Source organism: Podarcis filfolensis, assembly GCF_964270895.1.
Source record: "Podarcis filfolensis genome assembly, chromosome: 3".
NCBI classification, from domain to species: Eukaryota; Metazoa; Chordata; class Lepidosauria; order Squamata; family Lacertidae; genus Podarcis; species Podarcis filfolensis.
The window spans coordinates 11,369,331-11,381,524 of NC_139606.1; the positions used below are offsets into that span (position 1 = coordinate 11,369,331).

Sequence of the window (12,194 nt, forward strand, 5' to 3'; positions counted from 1 at the left end):
AAGAAGGTACAGGGTTATAAAGACTAGGACTAGCCGCCTGAGAAGCAGTTTTTATCCAAATGTGATTTTGGTTTTAAATGCAGTGTAGGGTAGTCTCTGTGGGAGTATATTGTATTTAATTATGGGGTATCAGAGTTTTTAGGGGGTTAACCAGGCTGGGATAGCTGGGGTAGCAGGCTTGTTGTTTTTTGAATGCCTGATGTAGATTTTTTTTCAATTTCGTTGTTCTGTATGGGAGAATGACAATAAAGATTATCGTATCGTATTCTGTATTCCTTTTTGTCCTTCTGCCTGCCTTCCCCCTACCTTTTGTTTCTAACAAAGTTCCACAATTTGATTATTGAAGTGTGTGCAACAGCCAACCTCAGGATTCTAGAAATGGCACAAGGAGCCATCCAACCATCTTAGGGACTCCATTCCAGCTTCGTGTAGGGCTTACTCCTTAGCTGTTTCTTCTCCCAAAGAGGTCCCTCAAAGCAGTGGGCATGGACTTTTCCTTGGGGTTTACTCTCGAAGCCTTTCTCACAAATCAGTGTAGCTACAAGGCAACGGATGTTTAGGATCAGGGTTTCCCTTCTCCTAGATGGGCTGCCTTCCCAGACTAGTGTGCTGTAGTGGTTAAGAGCGGTAGACTTGTAATCTGGTGAACTGGGTTCGCATCTCCGCTCCTCTACATGCAGATGCTGGGTGACCTTGGGCTAGTCACACTTCTCTGAAGTCTCTCAGCCCCACTCACCTCACAGAGTGTTTGTTGTGGGGGAGGAAGGGAAAGGAGAATGTTAGCCGCTTTGAGACTCCTGAAGGGGAGTGATAAAGCGGGATATCAAATCCAAACTCTTCCCTCTACAGCACATGCAGAAACTGCCTTCTTGACCGTTGGAACCCACAATTGGTCTTGTCTGCTCAATCTTCCAGAGCCTGTCTTCACATGCAGGGCAAGCCCCTGACTCACTAGGGGTTTGAGAACCATCAACAACCCTCACCTGCTTTAGCCAGCCAGCCAAAGCTGTTTCTGAAGTGTGGCTGCTGTCATATGCTGACGGCTTCTAGGAGCCATGGGTGAGAGTTGAGCACAAGTTAGAGACCACAGGTGGTCAAACTACCCCAGAAGGAACACGACAACCCCCCCCCCCACTGGAGGTACCACCCCTCCCCTAACATCCGACACACCCCATTCAGATGTAAATCCTATTGAATTTAGTAGGGTTTACACCCAGGCAAGGGGCGCAGGTGGTGCTGTGGGTTAAACCACAGAGCCTAGGACTTGCCGATCAGAAGGTTGGCAGTTCGAATCCGTTCAATGGGGTGAGCTCCCGTTGCTCAGTCCCTGCTCCTGCCAGTTTTTAAGCACGTCAAAGTGCAAGTAGATAAATAGGTACCACTCCGGTGGGAAGTTAAACAGCGTTTCCGTGCGCTGCTCTGGTTCACCAGAAGCGGCTTAGTCATGCTGGCCACATGACCCGGAAGCTGTACGCCGGCTCCCTCGGCCAATGAAGCAAGATGAGCACCGCAACCCCAGAGTCGGCCACGACTGGACCTAATGGTCAGGGGTCCCTTTACCCTTTACTAGCCTGCTTCTTAGAGTTTTTCTTCTTTCTGTGCACTGATGTGCTTTAGCCAGGCTCTCAAGATAAGAGGCGCTCCGACAGTGCAGCACAGCTGAGTGATGGGGAGGGACCGTTCCCTGCTGGCACCCTCAGCTTCTTCGCTCTTCCCCTTTTGCTGAGAGCGGAGAGTTAACACAATTGCACATGAGCCTAGGACCCGGAAGCTGTTCACCGGCTCCCTCGGCCAATAAAGCGAGATGAGCACCGCAACCCCAGAGTCGGCCACGACTGGACCTAATGGTCAGGAGTCCCTTTACCTTTTACACCCAGGCATGTGGGCTTAGGATTGCAGGCTTCATTGCAAACCTTTCCCTATCCCCTTATTTTCATTTTTCTTTCCTCTGGACGCAGTGCAAGCATTGGATTGAGGTGGAACGAAAGCCTCCCACACAGATTATTCCTCAGCAGCAGACTAATATTCCTCTGTGCACCTGCCTCATTTAGTTAGGTCTCCTCACTTCTCAAGGGAGAAGCCTCTGGTAGAGCTACTTCAGATCGTTTATACAGGGTGACTAAGCTGGTTTTCGCTGTAATTGCATGAAACAGAGTTTCATCCTTATGGTCTCATTAAAGTACTCTGCATACAGGAAAGTCCAAATATACAAATGAGTTAAGTTAGGAAGGCAGAAGGCATAACAATGAATTAGGCCAAAAAACAAGAAGAAAAAGATCAAAGATTGAGCTCATCATGAATTCCAGTTCTCAAGGAGACTGCTAAGGAGAACGCCAGGCAACCATCACTTCAGAGTCTTCTACCTGGCCCACCCAGCCAGGGAAAGGCTATTTCAAGGCCAAAACAGTAAACCTAAGCTTTATGGAGCTAGATGGCCCCTTTAATCTAACGCGAGTTGAATGCTGCTAAGCCTAATGTTTAATTTGAGAAAACAACCTGAAAATAGCACTGGAGGAAGTAGTGGATTTGTAGAAATCTATACTTTTCCAACGGCGTTTCTGGAAAACACTAGGTTTGACGGTTGCGCCTTATTCCGTGAGGTTACTGAAACTAGAGATGCATCGCTGGGCTTCCTGTGTGATAAGGCTTGTAATTTGCTCCTTCTGAGGGACGAAGACTAAACAAGGTCCATTTTGTATTATTTAATCATTTCTTTGCATCAAAGTCTATCTAACCCCCCCCACAAGATGTTTGAGGTAGATAACCATTTAAAACCAGAAAACAATTCTTTAAACGGCAGAATTGAGCATTAACCACTTCTGTCACAAGTCAACCGTTGGCAAACTAGTATCTCAGCCATAGCTTGCCACCAGATTGTTGGTGGACTACAACTCCTATCATCCCTGATTATTAGAAATGCTGGCTGGAGTGGATGGGAGTTAATATCCAACAATATCTGAAGGGCACCACTGTGTAACTCAAGACAGTGTTTCCATGTGGACTATCATGCAGGGACTGATTGAGCCAAGGTTTGCATGGTCATTCAGACTATGCCTTTGGGCATATAAGGGTGACCTATTTTACAAGGTTGTTGTAATAGCGTAGATCCTGATTGGAGCAACTGGGGAGCTTAGCTGCTGATGTTAATGATTGACACTTGAGGATTCAGAAAAAGAGGATAGGAAAAGGATACAGGCCCTGGCTTAATGCAAACACATTTAAATGACAGCTGTATTTAGAGAAAGGATGGGTATGCAAATCCTATTATACCCATATCACAGATGCAGGTACTGTGGGTGAGAGAACAGTGGTTGCCTAAGGCCATCTAGTGAGTTGTAACTGAGGTAAGATTCGAATCAGGGACTTCCCATCTCATAGATACTTAGTCATTGCACCACAATAGCTCTGTGAGTAAGATTTATATTGTAGTGAAACTTGGTGGTTGCAAAACTAAAATACCGGGGGTCAGAAGCTGGAATGCATTATGAGGGGAAAAATAACACTAGGTTTCTATAATAAGGTCTCAAGAAATATACGTAGGTGGCTATAGAAAGCACTTTATATAATGCTAAGAGAGAGAAATGGAATAAATGGTATTGGAATCCAACAGCACAATCCTATGGTAGCCGTGCATAGAATCACAACCTGAATTACTTTTCTAAAGCAGTCCCTCAGTGAAGTCAAGCATCTAGTAGTTTAATGTGATAGGTGGGAACCTTAGAAGACTGCTTCATCTTGCTCAAGCAAAACTAATTGGCACAGAGACAAGCTTAAAGTAAATATTACTCTAGCACCGATAAACTGAAAGGGACCTTTATAAAGTATTGTTGGTATGCTAGAAAACTTGTTTTTCAGATAGCTTAGGAGTGTCAGCTACAAATGTATGCTAATGTCACTAATTCATCACCTGACATTTTTAAATAAACCATGGAAGAACTCTCTCCCCCCCCCTCTCTCTTTTGCTTTCCGCCTCTCGTAGCACTATGCCTTATTATGGCAAATGTGTTTTCCCAAACCTGTGTTTGCCAAGACAACATGGCTATGATGGTAGAAAGGGTACTTGTGAAAAAGAATCTGTAGGTGGGGGGGGGGAGGTGCAGGTTAGGCACCTCTCCTGTGAATAATCTTGGCCCCACGGCCAGGACCACATCCCAAGCAAGCTGGCTTCCTGAACTTGAAGGTCGAATGGTTAAACATCCATCCTTTTAATTCTCCCCAGCACATATCCTCTGGGTTCTGGCAACTGCATTTGCTTTCTTGGGAAAATAAGGGATTGGGAGCCCCATGTATTTATCATGAAGTGTAGATCTGCCCTAAGGCAAACAAGCTGGGATACTAGTGCAGTCATGATTAGAGTGAATTTTGTAGTTGTAAAGATAAAAATAACAAACAATACTTTTAAAAAGGGCGGTGTTGAAGGGAGCTAGCCAAACACTAACTAAAATTGACTAATAATAATAATAATAATAATAATAATAATAATTTATTATTTGTATCCTGCCCATCTGGCTGGGTTTCCCCAGCCACTCTGGGCGGCTTCCAACAAAGGTTAAAAATACATTAAAATGTCACACATTAAAAACTTCCCTGAACAGGGCTGCCTTCAGATGTCTTCTAAATGTCAGGTAGTTGTTTGACATCTGATGGGAGGGTGTTCCACAGGGTGGGCGCCACTACCGAGAAGGCCCTCTGCCTGGTTCCCTGTAGCTTTGCTTCTCGCAATGAGGGAACTGCCAGAAGGCCCTCGGCGCTGGGCCTCAGCGTCCGGGCAGAATGATGGGGGTGGAGGCGCTCCTTCAGATATACTGGGCCAAGGCCGTTTAGGGCTTTAATAATAATTATAATAATTCAGCTAAAAAGGAATCAGCTAAAAAGCCCAGCCCAGCTATGATATGGTAAGACACTACCCAGCCAGAATGAATCATGAACATCTAAAGCCATCACTGTTATGGTTTTGTCTCGGCTTCTGTTCTGTGCCATCTTAAAGAACTGGCAAGTGGAAGGCAGGACAAAAGCCTGTGGCTTCAAGGATGAAAGATGCAACCCACTGTAATTAGGCAGCACAAATTAAGAACATGTTACAGATTTAATACTGAATGTTCTAGATATTTTAATTTGCTCTGTGCTCTGTATAACTCATGGGTTAGGGCTGGCTGTCATATCAGGTCAGACCCATTCACTTGCTCCACACCCCGTTTTGCAAATTGGCACAGCGGTGTGAATCATATTTACATTTTCCTATATGGACCAGGAGGGTTGCTTCACACTGTGGTTTATTGTGGACTTGGTGCATTTTGAGGAGGACGACATTCTGTGGACACTGCACAAAAGTTTCATGAATTAGGAGCAGATGGTCCATAATAAGCAAATGCATGGAAGCATCCAAGGTAAAGGTAAAGGGACCCCTGACCATTAGGTCCAGCCGTGACTGACTCTGGGGTTGCGGCGCTCATCTCGCTTTATTGGCCGAGGGAGCCGGAGTACAACTTCCGGGTCATGTGGCCAGCATGACTAAGCCGCTTCTGGCGAGCCAGAGCAGCGCACGGAAATGCCGTTTACCTTCCCGCCGGAGCGGTACCTATTTATCTACTTGCACTTTGACATACTTTCGAACTGCTAGGTTGGCAGGAGCAGGACCGAGCAATGGGAGCTCACTCCGTCACGGGTATTCGAACCGCCGACCTTCTGATCGGCAAGTCCTAGGCTCTGTGGTTTAACCCACAGCGCCACCCGCGTCCCAGTACCATCCAAGATACCAGTGACCAAATCTTTGTTAGGCTGCAGGAATCTTGCTTCATAAAGCATGCTTCAAAAAACTTGGGGAGCGTATGCCAAAAATAAATGTAATACTAGCCACTTAAAAGCAGCTAATCATTAGATTGTAATTTATTCATGGAATGAATTAGGAGTTCCTGCCCAGGTATTTCACTACTTCCACTCTATATTACAATGCTTAATTTAGCAACATAATTGGTCTATGCAATAATATTAAGTGGGAAGGAAATCTCAGCACAGTGGGTGTTCTGATAATAATCAAGTGTATTTCTAGAAAAGCATAGGCAAATGTATCTACATTATATTAGTTATTTCAAAGAGTTCATTCTGATGCTGAAAACATTCATAATGATTACTGGAGAAAGTCACTTTTAAAATTGCCGATTCAAAATGCCAAAGGTCTTGATGTGTCAAATTGACAAGTACTAACTAAAAAACACTTTACCTATTATGATTTTAATTGCTGCACATTGCAGACTGCTATAGGTTGTGTTAGAAGCAAACAAGCTCCCCATCCCCACTTTAAGAAAATAATATTAGCCTTGCTGGATCAGCCTAAAGGGACATTAATATAATATTCTGTTTCCATGTATATACCAAGAACGCAAGTAAACTGGGGCTATCATTCAGCCAGATTTCGGCAGCAGTGAGAACCTACTCACAAGGTCCATCTGATGATGCATGAAATCAGTCTCAAACCACTATTCGCACCTCAAGTTTGTATTAGCAGCTATATTCAAAGGAAGGAAGAACCTGCAGAAAGTCACAGCTGACTGCTGGCCAAATAAGGTCAGTCTCACACGGCCAAGCCTGAAAGGAATTTTGAATCTGCAACAGGGTGATTAGGACACATTACCCAAAAGGAATAATTGAAAGCATGCAACCAAATCTGAACCAAAAACTGAAAGTGAACCTTTACTTCTTCCTGAATCAGAGCAGAACCAAGTCTAACAAGAAATCATTACAGGTTCAGAACACGAGTTTTGTTTTGTTTTGAAAAATCCAGCAGCTCTGATATGGTTCCCAAGGTCCGTGATGCAGCAACATTAGTGAAGGGTCTGTAGGACTGCCTAGGAATGCCCTCTGGAGTTTCACTATGGAAGAAAGCTTGCCATATAAATGTAAGAGAGAGAACGTAAGGGCTATATTCTGGCTTCTGTGGTAACGAATCATGGGCATGTAAACTAAGATCATTATGGGTTTGCCTAAGATTCTGTATTCTGTCCTCTTAAAGGCCAACATTGTGCTCCTATTCAAAGGTAACTATGGCATTATTTGGATCAGTAAGAAGCTCAACACTTTCCCTGCTGTGAAGCCACCAGTACTCTCCCACTTTGGGTCCCCAGGTTTTTGTTGGACTACCAACTCCCATTATCCCTGACCACTGGCTAACCTGGCTGGGGATGATGGGAATTGTAGTCCAACAGTATTTAGGGAACCAAAGTTGAAGAATACCGATTTGGCTGGCAGTAGCTATCCAAAGTCGAAAGTCGCTCCCAACCTGCCAAATGAAAGTTCTTTTTAACTGGAAATATCAAGTATTGGGGACACGGGTGGCGCTGTGAGTTAAACCACAGAGCCTAGGACTTGCCAATCAAGAAGGTTGACGGTTCGAATCCCCGCAACGGGATGAGCTCCCATTGCTTGGTCCCAGCTCCTGCCAACCTAGCAGTTTGAAAGCACGTCAAAGTGCAAGTAGATAAATAGGTACCGCTCTGGCAGGAAGGCAAACGGCGTTTCTGTGTGTTGCTCTGGTTCGCCAGAAGCGGCTTAGTCATGCTGGCCACATGACCCGGAAGCTGTACGCCTTCTCCCTTGGCCAGTAAAGTGAGACGAGCGCCACAACCCCAGAGTCGGCCACGACTGTACCTAATGGTCAGGGGTCCCTTTACCTTTTATCAGGTATTGAACCTGGGCTTTGTATGTATGAACCCTTACAGGGAATAACAGAATGTAGTTTGTGGAGTGGGAAAAGAAACTAAGGCAACTGCAGTAGCCAGTCCGCTTTCAGTTCTCCTAAAACCTCCACATCCTTCCCACAGACTCGAACAGAAGGCTGTGTGCTGGCATTGAAAGGAGTAAAGAAAATGTGTCTGGGCTGTGGGAGAAATCCGGGAAACAATGAGTGATGCACATGGCATCTTCACAAATCTGAGTATCTACCACACCCATCCCTCCTTTGGGCAAGATCTGTTCCATTAAATGTACTTCAAACAAGATACATTACTTACAGGTATGAAAGCAGCCCGGCTACATCAATTTGTCAGTAAATCCATCCTGATGAACTAAACCAGTTCATCGCATTATTCTTATTATTAAACAAGTCCCCACCTACACAAATCCACAAACAGCTAGCTAACACACAGGTACGCAACCACTGGGAGGATGTTATCTTGAATCACTGATCAAACTGCTTCATTTATTGTAAAGGTAAAGGGGACCCTTTATGATGCTTTTGAATTATGGTGCTGGAGAGTCCCATGGACTGCAAGAAGATCAAACCTATCCATTCTGAAGGAAATCAGCCCTGAGTGCTCACTGGAAGGACTGATCATGAAGCTGAGGCTCCAATACTTTGGTCACCTCATGAGAAGAGAAGACTCCCTGGAAAAGACCCTGATGTTGGGAAAGATGGAGGGCACAAGGAGAAGGGGACGACAGAGGACGAGATGGTTAGATAGTGTTCTTGAAGTTACCAGCATGAGTTTGACCAAACTGCGGGAGGCAGTGGAAGACAGAAGTGCCTGGTGTGCTCTGGTCCATGGGGTCACGAAGAGTCGGACACAACTAAACAACAACAACAACAACAACAAAGGGGACCCCTGACTATTAGGTCCAGTCGCGGACGACTCTGGGGTTGCGGCGCTCACCTCGCTTTATTGGCCAAGGGAGCTGGCGTATAGCTTCCGGGTCATGTGGCCAGCATGACTAAGCCGCTTCTGGCAAACCAGAGCAGCGCATGGAAGCACCGTTTACCTTCCTGCCAGAGCGGTACCTATTTATCTACTTGCACTTCATGCTTTCGAACTGCTAGGTTGGCAGGAGCAGGGACCAAGCAATGGGAGCTCATCCCGTTGTGGGGATTCGAACCACTGACCTTCTGATCAGGAAGCCCTAGGCTCTGTGGTTTAACCCACAGTGCCACCCGTGTCCCAATATTGTAAATACAAGTAGTTACATTTGGGTGGTTGTAGGCATGGCTTCCGAACTGGCAAGGGACCTCAAGGTTCACCTAGTTCAACAGCTGGCAATGGAAGGCTTCTCAAGAGTCCAGCATTCCAGATACCAACCTGGATTGCTCTAAAAAGTTATACCAGTTTCAGCTAGGCGGCACTGGCTGATACCCATCTCACATCTGTTCAGTTTCGAAGCCACTGCTTATCTATTCTGCAGTGGTCCTAAAACAGTTGGCTATCCTTTTCAGAGAACAATAAAATGGCAAACTTTGCTCCCAGCTAAACACATCCCAGCTCCTTCATTCATTCACCTGTATTAGGCAAACCACCTTTGTAAAACTATTCCTTTTTCTGTATAGAAAATTCTCACCCAGCAACTCCAAACACAGTATTCCTACTGCCCCACAGCCAGAACCATGTAGACATAGTATAACCTTCTGTTTTAGTCTATTTTATTATGGTTTTAACCTTCTGTATTTTTAAATTACGGGAAAGAAAAATAGTGATAGTTTTATTGTTTTATCTTTTTTCTCAGCCGCTTTGAAGGTTTTTTTTCCCTACAATCAAGTGGTAGAGAAGCCAGGAACAAGATTCATGGATTAACAGTGCAACTGTGGACATTTCCTTCCTCAGAAGTATGTCCCCACTGAGTTATCTGATAACTCTAGGATAAATGTGTATAGGACTGCAACCTAATAAGTGTTTTAATTGGCCAAAAGGGCACCCCCCGAATCAGTCTTCACAATGTCATAGCAGTTGTCAGGGAGAAGAGTTCTAGTCTAGTCTTCTCCCAACTCTGACACGCCAGGTTTGTAGGTGGAGAAGCATTTAGCCATGCCATACACCCACAACCAACACAGCGCATAGCACATCTACAATGTGAAGTAGTGCAGCCCAGGCATAGGTTGATCAGCTCAGAGAGAACAGGGATGTTTGGATTTCCCACTCTTCCCAAGGAGAATTATTGTAGGGGAATCTGGTGCATATTTTGAAAGCTTTGCAGGAAAGACCAATGTAGCAAACGCTCACTTATTTAAGCTTTTTTCATTTCGCTTTAAAGGTGGGATTCCCCCTCCCACATATTCTGGGTTTGCTGGATGAAGGAAAGATTTCTTAAAAAAAAAAAAAAATCCAAGAAGAAAGCTTTCACGGGGACAAGAGAAGCTGCCTGTTCTTTTGCCAACACACCTGCACCAGCCTTGGGTTGTGCTTGACATATTGTGCAACAACAGTATATCATTTGTGAAGGCTGGCAAGAAGATGCTCTAATGACAGTAACAGACTGGTTTGTGTACGGTATTGATTTTCCAGCTAAGCCACACACTATGCTCATCTATTTGAGTGCATAGCTTTTCAGATAAATAACGGAGGCTCCTCAGGAACAGTGGGGCATAAGTAGGAATGGCCCGAGATGCTTTGCCATTGTAGACAATACACAATGCCCTCTCAGTGCTATTCCCTGTGGAACCAGGTTCCCACTCCACACCCTCTCTGCCCCCGTTGTTGCACCCGAACGACCAGCATCATCACCACAGCTGTAGCCTCACCTGCGGCTGTGCCCACTTTGCTACAACAACATGGCGGCACAGCGCCAGGAGTGAGGGCAATGAGGCTGTGTTTGTGGTGCAGGTGAAGCCCCAGTGGGGCTGGCAGCAAAGAAACCGTGGGGGAATGGGGTTGAATCTGCCACCTGAAGCTCATGGCTTCACCTTGAAAAGCACGGACTACAATGAACGTTCATTGGCAGTGTGCAACAGTGTTTAGAGTCAAAGACTACTCTGCTTGACTTCATGTTGACTATGGCCCAGGATCATATTAAACAACAGATGAAATACACTCCTTCTGTTGCCATTGAAGCTGACGACACCACAGATGTTGCCACCCACTGCCAATATATACTGGTTGATGACACATTTGATGATGGTCAGGTTTTATGGATTCACACGGCTGCAAGACTCTTAGCTGAAACCACTGTGGCAGCCTTGCTTCTGTAGTTGAATGAGCCTTTGCTACAGAAGAGAAACTCATTCCTCAAGCTACAGTGGGGTGACTGTGATGCATATTAAGAACACAGGAATGGAAAAGAAGATCCTAGATGCATTTCCCAGTGCCCACTATGTTCACGGTTATGTGCATCAGCTGAAATTAGCAAGCAGTATCCTCAAACAAGAAAGGGTTTTCTTTTCAGATCTTTCTTGGTTCCCCCATCATTTTTTTTTTATTTTGCCTACAGTGCAAAAAGCAGTGGAGTATTCAAGTCAGTTGTGCACTGAAGGCTCCTAAGAGTGTCTTTAAAATGCTGGAACCTCAACATCCACACAATGAATGTGGTGTTTGAAACAGGATTCATCAAATGTGAGACTGGGCGTATGATAAGAACTCAGTCCTTGAGGCCAGGGAATTTCTTGAAACACTGAAAAGAGACAGTGAGTTCATGTAGCAACCATTGTTGTTGTTCTACAGAATAATGCTCCATGTGAAAACACTCTACAATCAACTGAAGAACAGCCATCGATTCTACAGCATCACTTTGTGAATGCCATCAATTTGGTGAGTCAGCTGGAAAATTGTTCTCTGAGATACTTCTGGAATCTCAGCTGCCCAGAAGCAAATGAAAGGAGATCTCAGATCAAGTGGCATCAGAAGTCTGTGGCATCATCATCACACATGCAAATGAGCAATTTGCATCCAATTTGCTGGTACAAGGGACTTTCTTTCCAGTGCACAGCCAGAGATCTCCACAACAGATTTAAGGACACTCTAGAAGCCTATGCTGGAGGGTAAAGATAGATATCTTTATCCTGTACAGGAGGCAAGAACTGTACATCTGCATGGATGCTTCCATACTCTAGCAATCTGGAGCCAGCAATGGAAGAAATGATGAAATTGCTCAAAATCCTCATCAACACTCCTGTGACAACTGCGGAAGGAGAGTGGATATTCTGGGCTCTGAAGAGGATTAAGATTTTCCTGTGGAACACTATGTCACTGCCTTGGCAATGCAGCCGACTGAGAAATAGAAGATCTAGAAAATACCAAATTTCAGTCATAGGAACACTGAACTTTTTGCATGACAGAAGGAGCACCAGACAAACTTTACATACAAGATGGCAGCATGAAAAGAAGAGGTGCTGTGCCAAACATCTGAAGAAGTGGAGGCTAGGGTGCTGAACAACACCGCACACCTTTTCTCTGAGGGACCCCTGCTGAACGAAGGTAAGAGTTTATTCAGTTTAGTTTGAT

At 45.0% G+C, this 12,194-nt stretch overlaps 1 protein-coding gene and 1 long non-coding RNA gene across 2 annotated transcripts in view; one reads left to right on the forward strand and one right to left on the reverse strand.

Moving 5' to 3' along the window:
- Positions 1 to 12,194, reverse strand: part of LOC310759499 (uncharacterized protein) — a 402,944-nt gene that overhangs the window by 191,722 nt on the left and 199,028 nt on the right. The window lies entirely within an intron of this gene.
- Positions 7,385 to 12,194, forward strand: part of LOC310759521 — an 856,102-nt gene continuing 851,292 nt past the window's right edge. Inside the window, exon 1 of the long non-coding RNA XR_014546372.1 lies at positions 7,385 to 7,458. This is a non-coding gene — a long non-coding RNA (uncharacterized lncRNA). The remainder of the gene's footprint in view (positions 7,459 to 12,194) is intronic.